This window comes from Cryptomeria japonica, chromosome 6 (genome assembly GCF_030272615.1).
Source record: "Cryptomeria japonica chromosome 6, Sugi_1.0, whole genome shotgun sequence".
Lineage (NCBI taxonomy): Eukaryota > Viridiplantae > Streptophyta > Pinopsida > Cupressales > Cupressaceae > Cryptomeria > Cryptomeria japonica.
In genome coordinates, this window is record NC_081410.1 from 137,299,847 (window position 1) to 137,318,835 (window position 18,989).

An 18,989-nucleotide genomic window follows, 5' to 3' on the forward strand; every position below is an offset into this window, starting at 1 on the left:
TTGGTACTCCATGTTCATCACAAAGTACTATGTCTTGGTACTCACTGTTCATCACAAAGTGCCTTGATCTATCTTATCCTAGGGCTATACTTGAGTGTATTCTCTTGAGTAGTTTCCTAATTGGCAACATATGTTCTATCACAGAATTGTCAATCCTAGCCCTATCTGCTATCTTAGTCTTCCCTAGAGGACCTGCTTGAGTGTATCCTCTCAGCAGCTTATCCAATCGACAGTGTATGTTCATCACAGAACTGTCGATTTGACCTTGAAGACATAAACGCACCTTCATGACATAAACGCACTTACAGACTGCACAAACGCGCCTGCTCTGCATAAACGCGCCTAAAATACACAGACATGCCTCTATTCTGCACAGATGCATCTGTCCTACACAGACGTGCCCACATTTCACAAACATGCCTGCACAACGCAGATGCGCTTGCATCTGGCACAGACGCTTTTCACAACATAGATGCGTCTAGCACCAACATAAACATGCCTAGCCAACCCAGCCATGCCTGGCACCGGCACAGACGCGCCTCAACATTTTTTGACCTTGTTTGACATATTCTAAAATGCATTTATTGCGCTACCTAGCATGCATTAATGACAACATTTATTGCGACAAAGTTCAAGGAGGTTTTGCGATACTCACCAGCTCTCCTGCATCTGCTGGCCTCTGGAATTGGCGAACACGATCAAATATATGCACCAATGCCATCGCTGCTGACTGCTACTGCTCTATTCTCTCTCTGCACTCTGATCTCTTGGATGTGTGGATGAAAATGAGGATGTTTTCCCCTTGTGGTCTATCTTATAGACTACCCTAGCCCTAGCCCACATTCCCCGAGTCAGTCTTCTTTATCCCGTGACTCTGTCACTTTATCCGGTCAATCCTTTCTAGCCATTCTTTCTTATCGAGAGATTGTCTGCAATCTTTTTAGACATTTTCATCCAATCTCTCGAGGGGGCATATCATTCCCATCTTGGGGCAACATTGTATCAGTTCATCTTATCTTCTTTGAAACAACGCAACAAGCTACATTGTCTCAAAGAGGGGCAAAATGTAGACACCTAAAATTGTCCTACCTAATTAAATAAATATTTTTATTTATTTAATTATTTTAGCCTAATTCTTCTATTAATTAAATAAATCTTTATTTATTTAATTAATTCATTTATCCTCTTCTAGCCTTATTTCTCATTTAAATAAATACATTTATTTATTTAAATTATCTTTTTTCCTAAATTAAATAAATATCTTATTTATTTAATTGATCCCACTTCCTCTATTAATTAAATAAATCTTTATTTATTTAATTAATTCATTAACCTTTTCTACATATGACACATGTCATTCATCTTTTAATTCATACACTACCTACCCTCTCATTATTTTATTATTTCTTTTACCTACCCTCTAATCATAGCCAACCATTTATCTTTTACACCTCTCAATCTTATCCCTCCATTTCTTATTGTGTCTTCTATATAAGGAGATGTTTTCTTCAATATCAACCCTAACTATGCCCCTATTTACAACTCGACTACACTACGCCTTTGCACTTTCATATGCAATCCTACTTGCAACCACATTTCCGTTCTTTGTTGAGCTCTTGTGCATATAAAATCTGAGAGCAAATATATCAAGCAAGATCAATGGAGATAGGAAGAATGGAGATCCAAACCCTAGTGGACATGTGATGGTATAATCTTTGTGATTTCATTTGATTTGCATTGTCTTAGGTAATCTTCATATGTTATGGTGGATCTTTGTTGTTGTTAGGCTAGGGTTTTGTGGTTGAATTCATTTAGTCTTTCGTCATTGTTGTTATCCATTTTCACCGTATACAGATACCATATTGGAGTTGGAGAAAAATCAACTCTACAACTCCCAAAGATCACCTGCATGCAAACCTGTCATAGAAGGAGAGAAGCAAAAAAGCTATGGAGGCCAGAATTTAGAGATCCAGAAAAGAGTTCAATCATATTGATTGTGAAACAAGAATGCAATTGAAAAATTATGATTTTTTATGAAAATACAAAGAGAGAATCCTTATTAAAGGATACTTGAAACCCTAAAGGTGAAAACCCTAAAGGTGAAAACCCTAAAGAATTATAAGATTCCTATGTTTAGCTTAAGTATAGAGTATAACAGACTAATAATTAAATAAATAATTACTAGCAAATAAAAGATAACTCTAACTGATAGTTCTGATACTTAATGTTAAGTACAGATGCCAAGCTAATAAGATGAGAGGGGGGGGTGAATCATACAAACTTAATCTTCCATAAAAACAACAGATTCAACCTCGGTAACATATACTTCAGTAATATAACCAAAATTGCTAAACATGCAAACTCAAAAGCATATAAACATTATAACACCAGATTTAACGTGGAAACTCAAATAGGGAAAAACCACTATGGGATTTAGGACCCACTAAGAAATATACTCTTCTAGAGTATGCTCGGTTAAAAGCAAATCCTATTAAAGATTACAAACACATTGCTAGATGTGACCCGGTTAAGGGATTTCCCTCAAATTTGTTAGGATCTTCACCTTATTAGAAGTGACCTTGTTAAAGGATTTCAAACACTCAATCAGAATGTCACCTTGCTAGAGGGTTTTACAAATAAGACTATTAAGTCCACTCAATTAAGAGATTTTCTGTCACTTCACAAAATAATAGTAATAAAAATCTATCTGCAACTTCACATCTAAAATGCTAAAGTAGATTCTTGTTTGCTCAATACAATATAGTCATAGGACTTATCTTGTCCATCTACTGGGCTCTATACTCTATTATTCAAAACAGGTCTTCAAGATTTTGTGCTCGGTAATCACTATGTAGCATCCCTATGCATACACTTGCCCACATACATTGTTTATCAACAGTTCCTTATTTATAAACAATTTGCCAACTGCTTAATCTCCTTGATCACATGTCCCATGATCAATCATAGCCATCAGATCTTCAAACTTTGACCAGGTTCAATGTATCCTTCAATCTAAAAATGTTTTACCCCACCTTGGAACTTGCATACATTTCTTGGAACTTGTGCTAGGGTATTGTGGTTCAATCTGACCTGTAGATCTTCCCGCCGATTTTTCTTTACCATAGATTCTTTAACAAACTTCATGCACGACATACCAATAATTTAATCAATTCCAGCTCATCAGCTTCCTTCATTAAATAATGTTTTTATTCATTCAATGTATTTTTTTATTACTCGGTTGCAACTCAGTAAATACTAAACTTCACTCGGTAGACATTCTGCCTCCATTAACCGATAGCGATAACCTTAGGGTTTACCGACTAGGTTCTTTGCTCGGTAACATAGTATAGTATTAACCTTACAATAAATAACATATGTAGGATATCAAAACAATCTAAACATCATGATCTTATCATTGTATAACTCGATAATACTTGCCCATTGAATAAATTATTCCTCCCCTTATTCATCACATTCTTTCTGTGTCTTTTACTGACATCTTTATACTCATCAAATCATACTTCTTAAGATATGGCAACATCATACTGAATTAGAAAATCAATTTCTTGACATCAATGACAAAATAATAATATTAAGACAGTAAACATCCTTAATCAGTTATATCCATATTCATCAACAACCTTCTCAATATCCTTATAGAAATGCCAACAATCTCCCACTTTGGAAATTGATGGTAAAACCAATTGATTTGACCTATTCGATTCGGATTGCTGTGAGATTATGAAATGCTCTTCCTCTATCATCATTCTTCTCCCCTATACATTAGTCTTCTCCCCTTTTCTTCAGTCTTCTCCCCCTTTGACAACAATGCCAAAAAGTAAAGAACTAAAACATAATTTCTTCCTGTATGAAGTGATTTCCTATTGTTATGTATCAACTTAGTCTTGGTCAGAGCATTTTGTCTTCAATTCTTGTTCCCTGTATTTGTTTCCTGCACACCTTTAGAAAACATCCTAAGGTGTGTAAATAAGCATCAATCCACACATAATATTTTGTAGATTCATCGAATTGATGCTTTCACCGAACTCGGTCAGTGAATGGAAAATAGGGGTAGGACCCCTAACTTACTTCTGAGATACTCAAAAGTGTCCCTTGGTAGTGGTTTGGTGAAGATATCTGCTATTTGTTCCTTTGTGCTAACATACTCTAGCACCACTTTCTTCTCTTGAGCTTCTTCTCTAAGATAATGATATTTGATAGAAATGTGCTTTGTCTTAGAGTGCATAACAAGATTCTTTGAAATGTTAATGGCACTAGTATTGTCACAGAATATAGTTATTGGCTTGGTAACTTTCTCATTTATACCTTCCAACAATTGTTTGATCCATGCTATGTTGATACAATTCAATGTTGCAGCAACATATTCAACTTATGTTGTTGACTGTGAAACACATCCTTGTTTCTTGCTAAGCCAGCTCACTAGTCTTTCTCCTAAAAAGAAAGGTCCTCCACTTGTGTTTTTTTTGTCATCAATGTTACCTGCCCAATCAGTATCAGTATAAACTTTTAAATCAAAGTCATTTCTTTTCTGATATACTAAGCCATAATCTTCAGTGCCTTTCAAGTATCTGAAAATTCTCTTGATTGCTGTCATGTGTGATTCCTTGGGATCTGCAGAGAATCTTGCAACTATACCTACTGCATGTGCTATATCTGGCCTGTTGTAAACAACATATTGTAGCTTTCCAATCATGGATTGGTAAAGTGTCTCATCAACAGATGCAGATTCATCATTCTTTGATAATTTACAGTTGGTAGTCATAGGAGTACTTACTGGTTTTGAATCCTCCATTCCAAATTTCTTCAAGATTTCCTTTATGTACTTGGATTGAGCAATGAAAATCTCATTTTTCATTTGTACTATCTGTAAACCTATAAAATACTTTATCTCACCGATTAATGACATCTCAAATTCTTTGCTCATTTCATTTCCAAAGTTCTTGATAGAGAGTCATTTCCACAAAAGATAATATCATCAACAAATATGGTTGAGATCAGTATTCCATTTTCATCATTCTTCATATACATATTGTTGTTTACACTTGTTCTTATAAAACTAGTCTTGATTAAATAAGAGTGCAATCTTTCATACCATGCTCTAGGTGCTTGTTTCAGACCATATAAAGATTTGTTCAATTTACATACTTGATCTTTATTTTTGTCTTCAACTAATCCTTCAGGTTGTTCAATAAAAACTTCTTCTTCTAATATACCATTTAGAAATGCAGATTTGACATCCATTTGATATACCTTGAAATTCTTGTAAGCAGCATATGCCAACAATGTTCTTACTCCTTCAAGTCTAGCCACAGGTGCAAAAGTCTCACCATAGTCAATTCCTTCTTCTTGGGCATAACCTTTGCAAACTAGTCTTGCTTTATTTCGAATGACCTCACCTTTTTCATTCAGCTTGTTGCTAAAAATCCACTTTGTATCAATTACATTTTTGTCCTTCGGTCTTGGGACCAATGTCCATGTGTCATTCTTCTTGATTTGATCAATCTCTCTTGCCATAGCATTTATCCAATCTTCACTGTTAAATGCCTCTTTCACTATCCTCGATTCATATTCAACTATCAGACATGTTCTCTGTCTCAATTTGTTCCTTGTCATCACTGGATCATCCTTATCTCCTATAATCTGACTTGATGCATGATGTCTTCTAACATACTTGGCTAATACAGGCTCGGTAGGCTCTATATAATCTTCTTCATCACTCGGTAACTGGATATTTTCTTCATTTTCTTTTGTAGTTTTCTCGGTAGGACTTGTTTGTTGAACATAGACAAATTCATCATAATCTTCTGGTTCTTTAGAATTTCCTCATCATTTCTTTCTACAAATTCGTCAATTTTCACATTTACACTTTCTACTATTTTGTTGGATGATTTGATCAGACATTTAAATGCTTTACTTCTAGAAGAATAACCAAGAAATGTTCCTTCTTCACTTTTCTGATCAAACTTGTTATTTCTATCGTCTTTGTGTACATGGCATCTACTTCCAAAGATCTTGAAATAACTTACATTAGGTTTCTTGTCATACTAGATCTCATATGGTGTCTTCAAAGTTCCTTTCTTTAGTTGTACTCGGTTCAGGGTGTAAATTGCTATGCTTATTGCTTCTCTCCAAAATGTTTGTGGCACTTTCTTTTCAATCATCAAGGTTCTGGCACAATCCACAATAGACCTATTTATTCTCTCAACTATTCCATTTTGTTGTGGAGTTCTCGGTGTAGAGACTTGTCTTTTTATACCATGATCATTGCAGAATAAGTGGAACTCATCAGATGTGAACTCTCCTCCTTTATCTGATCTACGACATTTCAGTTGTCTTCCTGTTTCATTTTCAACTCTTGCCTTGTACCATTTAAACATTTGAAAAGCTTCTGATTTTTCTTTTAAAAACATAACTGACATTATCCTTGAGTAATCATCCACAAATAATATGAAATATTTATCACCATAATAACTTTGAACTTTCATAGGACCACAAAGATCAGTGTGCACAAGATCTAAAATTCCCTTAGAAGTGTAGGACTTACTTGTAAAGCTTGATCTTGTCATTTTACCCATCTGGCATCCTCGGCACATAGCATTCTCAAGTTTTTCCAAACTCGGTAGACCTCTTACTCGGTGCTTCTTGCTTATTTTGATCAGATTATCAAAATTTACATGACAAAACCTTTTGTGCCATAACCAAGTATCATCTATCTTTGCATACAAACACTTATTCCGAGTTGAGTCAAGGTGAAATGTGTTACCTTTTGTTTGTGTCTCGATAGCAGCTAACTTTCTATGCTTGTCATGAACTTTGACAATTCCTTTCTGAAATTCTATTCGGTAACCTATATTATTTAGCTATGTTACACTCAACAAATTGTATTTCAAACCTTCAACCCAATAAACATCATTACATTTTGCATTATCAAGAAGTGTTATAGATCCTTTACCTTTTACCGGACATGGTGCATCATTACCAAATCTTACATAGCCTCCATCATAATCTTCTAACATAACAAGCTTGTGTTTATCACCTATCATGTGATATGAGCATCCACTATCTATGATCCAAGAATCATTAGTATTTATGTGAAATATTAGGGCTTTTTCTTCATACCTTTCTTCAACTGATCCATCTTTGATAGCCACATAAACTACTTCCTCTATATCAGTTTCATTTGATTTATCATCGTTGGATTCCTCATCGGCTATTAAACATGACTTTCTATCTCTTCTTCTGAAGTCTCGGTGTCCTCTGTAATGATTATCTTTTTGTCTGTCATCTTGGTAATCTCTCTTTTCAGTAGATTCTTTGTCAGGACAGTTAGAAGCCATATGTCCTATCTTATCACAATTGAAACATTTCAAAGGTAGTTTTCCTTTATACTTACCTTTGCCTCTCGGTAACCTTTTGGCTAATAGTGCTTCAAACTCTTCTTGCTTTCTGATTTCCTCATACAGTTTGTGTACTTCCTCCATGTTCTTGCGAAATCTTTCACTTGCTCCACTATGATCCCCTTTAGTGTACTTACTCATTCTATCATTGTAATCATCAGATTCACCAATATGAAAAGAACTAAATGCAGATTCAACTTTATTTACCGATGACCCACTGTTATCAAAGTTACTTAACTCAAATGCATGTAGCTTACCAATAGTAGCATCTAAAGAAACTGGCATATTGGGTACAGATCTCAATTCATTGATTGCAGAGACTCAGATTGCATAAGCTGGTAGAAGGGTTCTTAACAACTTACTTGTTATATCCTTTTCTTCAATAGTTCCACCTACTCCTTTGATTTGATTGACAATCTCCTTTAGTCTTGTACTGTATTGGGTTATGTTCTCACCTTCATTCATCCTCATAGATTCAAGTTGTCCTCTTAGACTGTCCACTTTTTCTCTTTGAACATGTTCATCACCACCATACACAGATATGAGCTTGTCCCACATTGCCTTTGCATCATTGTAGCCTTCTAGATCATTAAACTCTGAGTCGATCAATGCAGATGTTATTTCAATCATTGCTCGGATATGTTCTTGCTTTGCTTTTATCTCTTCCATTGTCAATGGATAGGTGCTCAGTGTAATGAAATCATTCTCCAGATAATATATAGCATATTCTCCAACTCCTCATAGGTGCAGCTTCATCCTTTTCTGCCATGTAGAGAAACTTGATTTGTTCAGCTTCGATGCATCCCTCTTATACATCTTTGGATCTTTTCCTCAAGTACCTTTAAACTTTTTCTTCCAGAGTCCAAAGCTCCGATACCAATTGATAGTTCTAATACTTAATGTTAAGTATAGATGCCAAGCTAATAAGATGAGAGGGGTGGTGAATCATACAAACTTAATCTTCCATAAAAACAACATATTCAACCTCGGTAGCATATACTTCAGTAATATAACCAAAACTGCTAAACATGTGAACTCAAAAGCATATAAACATCATAACACTCATAACACTAGATTTAACGTAGAAACCCAAATAGGGAAAAACCATTGTGGGATTTCGGACCCACTAAGAAATATACTCTTCTAGAGTATTCTCAGTTAAAAGCAAATCTTGTTAAAGATTACAAACACATTGCTAGATGTGACCCGGTTAAGGGATTTACCTCAGATCTGTTAGGATCTTCACCTTGTTAGAAGTGACCTTGTTAAAGTATTTCAAACACTCAATCAGAATGTCACCTTGCTAGAGGGTTTTACAAATAAGACTGTTAAGTCCACTCGGTTAAGAGATTTTCTGTCACTTCACAAAATAACAGTAATAAAAATCTATCTACAATTTCACATCTAAAATGCTAAAGCAGATTCTTATTTGCTCAATACAATATAGTCATAGGACTTATCTTGTCTATCTACTGGGCTCTATACTCTATTATTCAAAACGGGTCTTCAAGCTTCTGTGCTCGGTAATCACTATGTAGCATCCATGTGCATACACTTGCCTACATACATTGTTTATCAACAGTTCCTTATTTATAAACAATTTTCCAACCGCTTAATCTCCTTGATCACATATCCCATGATCAATCATAGCCATCAGATCTTCAAACTTTGACCAGGTTCAATGTATCCTTCGATCTGAAAATGTTTTACCCCGCCTTGGAACTTGCATACATCTCTTGGAACTTGTGCTAGGGTATTGCAGTTCAATTTGAGTTGTAGATCTTCCTATCGATTTTTCTTTACCATAGATTCTTTAACAAACTTCATGCACGACATACCAATCATTTAATCAATTCTAGCTCATCAGCTTCCTTCATTAAATAATGCTTTTATTCATTCAATGTATTCTGTTATTACTCGATTGCAACTCAGTAAATACTAAACTTCACTCGGTAGACATTCTGCCTTCATTAATCGATAGCGATAACCTTAGGGTTTACCGAATAGGTTCTTTGCTTGGTAACATAGTATAGTATTAACCTTACAATAAATAACATATGTAGGATATCAAAACAATCTAAACATCATGATCTCATCATTGTCTAACTCGGTAATAGTTGCCCATTGAACAACTTATTCCTCCCCTTATTCATCACATTCTTTCTGTGTCTTTTACCGACATCTTTATACTCATCAAATCATACTTCTTAAGATATGGCAACATCATACTGAATTAGAAAATCAATTTCTTGACATCAATGACAAAATAATAATATTAAGACCATAAACATCCTTAATCGGTTATATCCATATTCATCAACAACCTTCTCAATATCCTTATAGAAATGCCAACAATCTCCCTTTGTCTGTTATATCAAAATTCATGGAATCAGCCTCTTAAATCCAACTGTGAGGTCCTTTTGGCACCAAAATGTACCAAAAAATCAGCTACCCCCGGAAATGGAAAAAAAGCAATTGCACAAACCCTCAAATACACAGATCTAAAGAACAAGGCCCAAAATATCTCATGAAGAGAATAGGGGCATGCAAATATGGAGCTCTGATACCATATTGGAGTTGGGGAAAAATCAACTCTACAACTCCCAAAGATCACCTACATGCAAACCTGTCATAGAAGGAGAGAAGCAAAAAAGCTATGGAGGCCAGAATTTAGAGATCCAGAAAAGAGTCCAGTCATATTGATTGTGAAACAAGAATGCAATTCAAAAATTATGATTTTTTATGAAAATACAAAGAGAGAATCCTTATTAAAGGATACTTGAAACCCTAAAGGTGAAAATCCTAAAGAATTATAAGATTCCTAAGTTTAGCTTAAGTATAGAGTATAATAGACTAATAATTAAATAAATAATTATTAGCTAATAAAAGATAACTCTAACACTATCAAATCATGTTGCCTGCGGAAGTTGAGATAGGAGGCAACATGAGTTTAGCTTGTTTGAATTGTAGTAAGAAAGAAATCACCCCTCTCTCCCTCTTTCTTCTTTTTTTTTAGCAGACCACATCTTGCACATTCATTATTTGGGAACCCTTAATTTGGTTAATTATCCCCCTTTTCTAGCTGGAAGTCACTTTATTAGAACTTAGCCAATTGACATGTTTGTCAGAGTTTCTTTTGAAAATTTAGTTAGAATTGTGGGATATCGATTAGCATCGATTGAATTTGTTAGAGATTTTCTCCTGTACTTTTGATAGGTCGATCTGTCTTAGCTAAATCATAATTTTTGTGTCTAGACTGCAACTTGATTTGATTTTCTATCTTTTCTTATCCATCAATCTATAGATTTCACATTAAATTTTTGTTATTGAAATAATACATATTTATATATATGTACCTAGGATTGCAATCATTTAATTTTTTATAATGGAAATCAAGGAGTGGGTCAAATGCCGATTTTGGATTCGAAAAATTATCAGTAATGTGTGTGTGTTTTTGTGTGTGTGTGTGTGTGTGTGTGTGTGTAGACATGTGGGTATAAAACATTAAATATAATTTACTGGAAGGGATGATTTAATTTTGTCTGTGATGGAAGCATTGGAAAGATGTGCTTGATTATGGGTTAACCAAGGAAGGGTGATTTTATTTCACCTACCCCAATAGGGTAATATTGGCCAATAAATTATTAATTTTTCTCCCTGCCATAACACGTGTAGCTAAGTTCAATAGTTTGGTGGTTAGATATTGCATGCATGCACAAGTTCCATTCTCGCTAGTTGATTCCGGTTTAGTAGGAAATTTCATTGTGAGGGACGAGAGCTTGTCATGAGCACCAGGAAGTGGAAGCTTCATTTGGCTGGGCGGATAAAATGCCTGGGTCATATGTCTGTCTTCCAAATTTGTAGATGGAGGTAACTCTGATGGCAATGGAGACGACACATTTGGAGACAGAGAATCAGAGAAATCATATGTAATAATTATAAAATATATATTGTATTGTATCTTTATTGTAATTGACCAAAATGGTCTCATGAAAAAGCTATGTAAAGGACCTGTGAGGTCTAATGATGTAAATGTGATAGTAAGTCATCATGCAAATGTAACTAATAGAAAGAATAAAATAATCACTAACCTACTAACCCACCAACATGTGTCCTTATGTGCATGATTTACTTTCCTTCGATTAATTTTATTTTGATGAATGCATATATATCCACATTTAATGTCCATTAGGTAAACTTAATTATGGCACGTTGATTATGATTTTTGCATGTTAATCTAATTTTATGATAATTCATGTGAACTTTTCTACTTCACTTTTTCTATGATGCATGATAAGTATTGCATGTTAGACGTACATCGCATGAATATTAAGTTTCACTTAATTTATTCGAATGCATGTCAGTTAACTTAAATTTTGCATTTGCATTAATGAAAATTTAATTTGATTGTAATTATGAATCATTTTTTGAGGCTAATTAGGGTTAGGACTAGAAGGTCCTTACAATATTGTACTCTTTATTTGATGGAATAACATCTTTTGTTGTTGCTTCCCTCTTGTCTTGTGGAGGTTATTTGGTGTTGTAAATTAATGATCTCGTGTGCTCACTTCAATTTGGTATAATATCTTTGAATCTAGGAAAGTCCCTTCCTTTTAGAGATTTTTCATCATCCAATTTTTTATTGTGATTTGAATTTCTTATTTGATCTTGTGAACACCCATATTCTCTTCTCTTGTGTTTCCATGCGATCTTGAGAACAATAGGGGGCTTACATAAATTTTTAGATCCTATATTACTACTTGTTTTTTGTGAGATATGACGACTGCAACACTTTTGGACATAGTGGTAGTATTTTTGATTATCTCATTACATTCAAGAGGATTGAGAAAGTCATATTTGACTTTTGTTTCACTCAATTTGGCCACTATTTTCAACATTGACAAATAAGGGTTTAAAGCTTAGATTTGGTGAACAACTTTTGTGGGGGGGAATTTATGGCCCAAACAAAACTTGCCATTGTGTTCAAAAGGTTGAGTGATGAATATTAACTATAAATTTGTTTATTTCCACCAAAGTTTTTGAGGCAATTTTTATTTGCCTGGGCATGTCATATAGTCCACCAAGCATGTAGGGTATGACCTTTTTTTGTCAAAAAATTAAAATTTTCTTGGAGTGTTTCTAATTTGTATAGTTAGGGAAATACATTTTTTGTATGGTTGTTTAAGAAAAAAGGCAAAGGAAAAATTATAAACAAAATATATTTATTTTTGGGTCTTCAAACCCCTCAAGTCTACTAGCCTGTGCCTTTTGTACATTTGGGTCAATGTTGTTATTGTTTATGTTAGTCTATGTTTATATTTGTCAACCTACATTCAAATTTTGGTTGGTGGTTTACTTGGTACCTCAACCATGCTTTGTTTGTTTTGGTAGCTTGTTTCATGTTTAGTTGAGCTTTACTTAGTATGGTTGGCATGTTTATTCATAAGTGGAGGATTGGCATGTTTAGTGTGTGTGCCATACTCTAGGTGCTAAGCGTCATGGCCCCCCACCCCTATGCACTAAACGCCTAGCGCATTACCAAATCTCACCACCTCCAAGGTGCCACACCTTTACTCCACCTCTTACAACCACTCCACCACTCAATGGGAACTGTCATCCACAACACCCTGGGCAACCCTTGTATTCCACATAATCTAGGGCCAATTCGTATGGGTGCCCAGAGGCTTGGCCCCTAGGTGCTATTTTTTCTAGTTTTTTTTTAAAACTTGCAGTAATAAGAAAAATAACCATAACTTTTGCATACAATGTCAATTTTTTACAAATGAGATATCATCAAAAGTTGGTTTTGAACACTATCCAGTGGTGCAGGTATTTTTGTAAAAAAATTATTGGTACACTTTATCACTCATTGAAATCAAAAGTGCATTTTGACTCCCAAGATCATAAAATTTGTCCAAATTCTATTTTTTGTGATTCTTGTGGCATTGAAAAGCTCTTTCAGAGAGATATTAGTAAATTTATGCACTTTTTCCATATTTTCCCCCATGTATGGTTAATACAGATTTTTGTGTTTTAACATGTTTGTTAGTTACTTGGTCATTTTGACACCTAGAAACCTTTTTTTGCATGAGATGGCTTCAGTTGTGTTGCTTCATATGTGTATACAACTTGTTTCCTTTTTTAATTCTTTGAGCATCTTTTGTAAGCACTTTCTTTTTTGTAGATGCACTAAGATAAAGTGCCACACTCTTATGTATTTTGGGGTATTTTGCACAAATTTTGTACCATATTATTGTACTCACACAATATTATAAAGTGCCATGGATAGTGTGTAGTGCCTTTGCTATTTTTCAATTATAGCTTTGCCAAGTGATTGTCCCTCCACGAAAACAATGGATCTCAATGATTCTTGCCTCATATGTGCAGGCATTGTTGTTGCACACCCTTTTATCTGGTGTAAATATTTTCCTGGTCACTTTAGATGTTGTATCTTCTCCTTCATGCACTACTTGGTGACACACAGTTTTAGACATGACATGTCTCTCCCTAGTCAACATTATCGGGGGTATTATACTATTTGTATTAATGCTTCCTTGGTCTTGGTTAGGAATGAGTTATGAGACACTTGCATTCCACTTTTGTAGAGGAAACCTTTCATCCTCAATTGATATTGGTTCTTCAAAATATCAAACCTATATTTCATCTTGCATTGGTTGAGTAGTGATGGTTGAGGTCACTCGAGCAAATTATTGTGACATCTATAATTTTTATTGATAGATTTTATTGCCTTTGTTTTACATCCAATCATTGTTTGAGTAGTGATGGTTGAGGTCACTCGAGCAAATTATTGTGACATCTATATTTTTTATTGATAAATTTTATTGCCTTTGTTTTACATCCAATCATTGTTTGAGTAGTGTCCTTGGGGGAACTCATACATATTGTTGTCTTCTTGATCTTGAACATCATCCTATTTTTAGAGGAGACCTTCTTTAGTTACAACACTATATTAGTCATCCTTTGATAGTTGACTAAATCTTCTTCATGCTTCAATGATGTTATTCATGTTGGGACATTATTTTGGAGGCTTCTTATTCATCCATGTTTTCTCTCTTTTGTAGATGATTTTTCTCTTGTAGTATTTTTCTCCTTTTCTCCACTTGTTAGAGATTGTTTATACATGGGTACCTAATCAAGCCTTGTTACTGGGACCCATCTTCTACATCTTTTTATTGTTTTGTTCCTTCCTAAGTTGATCTTAAGGGGGGTGTTGGTGTGAATAAGGTTTTGTATCTATTAAAGGTTATCTACATAGATAGTTTCTAATGGGGGGACTTATTCACGTGTCTTAAGTTTAGCTAGGTCCTAGGTGTCAATCTATAATTCTTAGTTGTCTATATAAGATCTTATCATATCACATCTTTATTTAATTCTAATAACCTAGGTTATTTGATATTTGTTGTGTTTCATGTCATAGGATTAAGAAACATGTCATAATCTTGTCTAATCTTATGCCAATGCCTTTCTTATGAAATGAAGGTGCCTCTAACATTGTAAAACATCTCATTTCTATTAATTTTTTTTGTTTTGATTGGTAATGACTTTTTATACTAGATTTACTAACCAATGAGGGTCACTTTTGGGGGACCCCCTCCCTGTGGTTACATTTTTTTCTACTTTTTATTTGAGGTATTAACACCTCTCTAATTTATCAGTCTCATGTTGGGTTATCACCTCCATCCTTCACTCCTTATCACTCCAAAAATCTCCTTATTCCTCCTCACCTTATCATTCCATGGGTAGTCTTCTGATCACCAACACCCAGCACCATGCCTGTGTGTTGTCTAACAACCACCTTGTCAGGACCCATCATTGCCTTACGCCACACCTGCATTAGTCAAGCCTTTGACTAGCAACCACTTCTTTTTGCATGTTGGGGATGTCACCTATGACCACCAATCACCACCAACATAAATTTGCAAGCACGCCTGGGTAGGAAATGAGAGACCCTGCAAGGGAATTGAACACACAACGTGGAATAAAACATGTCGTTGCATTGCGGGGTTAACCCCATTTCTATTCAATATTGTTTATTATATTGTATTCTTGATTTAATGAAATAACATCTTCTATTGTTGCTTATCTCTTGTCTTGCAAAGGTTATTTGGTGTTGCAAATTAATGATCTTGGGTGTTGACTTCAACACTTATGTCTTTCTCTCCTTATGACCCTTCATTCATTCATTTATCGTTTAAACCTTCTTTTTTTAATTTTTCATTGATTTGACCCATTTTGTAATCTCCCCTTATTCATTTATTATTAATTATCAATATATTTAATCAAATAAAATTTTAATTATAATAAATATTAAATAATTTAGTATATAAAGAATTATTATTTATTCAATGTCCTTTCTATTTTTTTTAGATTAGTACTACCTTATAGGGGTAGCTTCCATATATTAATAATAAAGATATTATATATAAAAATACATCAAGGATAATGGTTGCGAAAAAAACTGATTCTGATACCAAAATCCAATAACCTTCTAATATTTGCCCGATAAAAAAAATCAAGATTCTTGTTAATTAGTTGAACAGTTTCAAGAAATCCTCCTGAGTTACTCCATTTCAGAAATTGGACCAAGTGACCTTCATTGCCTCTTTCTTCCCTTGCATTTCTAGATTGAAGAAACTACATAGAGGCCAAGAAACCTTACCCACATCAATCTCATACAATGTGTTTGATATCATTGCCTAGTTATAATCCACCATCAAAGTGCTTCTGATTTAAAAACCCTAGTCCAGTGAATGAAGTGTTTAGATTATGGGTGAGAAAAAGTATTTGTAGATTGACCCATCGTGGACATGGTCATCACCACCTAATCTAACTCCAATAGCCATTTTTATGGTGTGTCTGACTTTGCCATCTTAACACTTAAATAGTCGATGACATTTCTCATCCTTAGTCTCCTCTAGGCGTGAGCAACTTGTTCCAAAGATAAATGTCATCAAGCATTCTCTTGATCCAAAGTATCTTGTGACATCCCAAGATACAAGGAGATATGATGTCTAACTTGAATCCCACCATGTCCCAAGTGAATTGAATTCCATTTTTTCAAATTGTGAAAGCAAAATAATTTATGTGCTTTGCATCCCTCTACATGTTCGCCATCCATAATTTGATTGGTCAAATGTAACATTGTTTTTTTTTTTTAAATCCTCATGACATCATGTCCTGCCAAAACCAAAGCATTCTAGTATTCAAAAAAAATCCTCCTTTAGATTTGGCTTACAAAAAACTGCGAAAACTAGATAGCTTGGTACTAATCCACATCCACAATTTCACCATTTCAAATTATCCTTTAAATTTATCTTGATATCTAATGTGTACATAACAATGAATATATTATTATACACAATATTCAAGGAGCACTGTGAATGAAGATTTATCATATCACATGATAACTTACAACTTCGAACCTCATAAACCAGCCATACCATCATGTGTTTGCTGCTAGTCTTACCCAATGCCAGTTCTATGGATAGTAGCATTATTATCCCTATCCTAGCTAAGAATGTTAACCAGGTCCATCCACCTTTCTAGATGACAAATAATAATTTCCCCTTTGTTTGAGTTGACACCCATGTTAACCAAAAAGTTTGTTACCTTGTTAGATTCTCTATATACATAGAAAATACAAATATCACTTATAATTGTAATGCATTTTTTTATTCTTGATACCTAGTGTTTTAGTTTCCAGATGCTTATATAATCCTTACACACAACATTAATACAAATTTTTGAGTCCCCTTTAATGTCCAAGTCTAGGATCCCTTTTTTCTTGCAAAGCCATAGCCCCCATGCTAGTGCCTCTAGTTCAACCTCATTATTTGTGGGACATCCAATAAGTATTGCCAATGCTCAAATGCCATTACCAATATAATCTCTAATGGTACACCTTATACTTGCTTGCCTAGGGTTCCCTTTTGTTGCACAATCAAAATTTATCTTGTATCTCCTCATTGTAGATGCGACCCACCAGGAATTATCCCTCAACTTTTGTTTACTTGTGATATTGTTATGAGGGGCCTTTAGCTCACACCAATCCATTTATATTGTATTGTCCCATGAGGAGAAATTTTTTTTCTTTTTTTCTTTTTACATTGGTATTAACCATCTCACAGATCCCACTTTCAAATTTAGATACAACCTCATCAATCGATGAGGATTGAATGCAAAAAATTCTTCTATTCCTTTCGTTCCACACCTATTGGACCACCAGATGGAGTAGAAATCCAAATATCTCCCCAAGTAGAATTCTTACCTTGAATTGACCAACTTAGTAAAAATCTCAACAATGAGGAATGCATTATAGACCTCTAATTTAGACAGGAATCTAACCACTCGCAACAGTTGGTTGCAGATGGACACCTAAGGAGAAAGTGGTCCATGTTCTCCTCATTCTCATAGCAAATGGGGCAACAACTTGGTCCCTCAATCCCCACCATCCTCAATCTATCCCCAGTTAGTATTGTACTATGCAATGTCATCTAAAGGAAGGCACTTGCTTTGGGTAACATGCAGTGCTAACAAAGTTTCAATGGCCAATCAAATTTTTCTCTTTGCATTGTGTAACCTAACCGAACATTCCCCTTACCAAAAAGCACACCAAAAAATTTCATCATTGTTCAAAGAGAGCATAATCCTGCTTTGTCCCAAGATAACTCTTAATGACTCTTTTGTGTCGTCCACATCTATACTCTCCACCAATCACCAATTCCATTCCTCCCCAAACCCATCACTGATCCGCACTACATAATCTGCTACACAAGACCCATGCATTCGTGTGACTTTCAGGATCTAGTCTAGGTTGTTCAGGATGAGACAAACAGGATCCTCACCATTTCATGAATCACACTAGAAATTTGCTTATGTACCATTATATTCCTTCCATGTCAAATGTTCCACGATTAATTTCTTGCATTCCCACATGAATCTCCAAATAAAAGAGCCACCCCCCTTTGTCAATTGTTGAGATGTGGTCTAGGTATTTCTTTAGAATTATTTGGTAGAACTGTTTGGGTGGATCCCAATACATCTTCCATATGAGCTTGGCATCAAGAGCAACATTCTGTCAGTTCAACCATCAAAACCTAGTGCCATCATCTAGTTTTGGCCTACAAGCCATGTCCCAACTGATAAATGGGATTTTCTTATCATCTTTAGTACCTTCGCATAGGAATTTATTCATTTGGATCTCTAGTCCTAAGATTATCGTATTTGTGAGTCTAAAGAATGACATCACATAAATGAGAACAATGAAGAGTATTGCTTTAGTCATCAAAATTTGTCCAGCAAGAGAGAGTCATTTGTTCTTCCATGCACCCATTTTATTTCAATAATTACTAATTAATTCCTCCCAATAAGAGGTTCTCCCCATCCCAATAAAAATAGGGGCTCCTAGGTATTTAGCAAGAAGTGATGCAACGGGGAAAACCAAAACCTTGTTGATCCTATTCTAAACTACCTTTTTGTATTAAAAAAGAAAACTTTTATTTTTTCCTTCTTCAAAATCTGACCTAAAGTATTATAGTATCCCTGATAGTA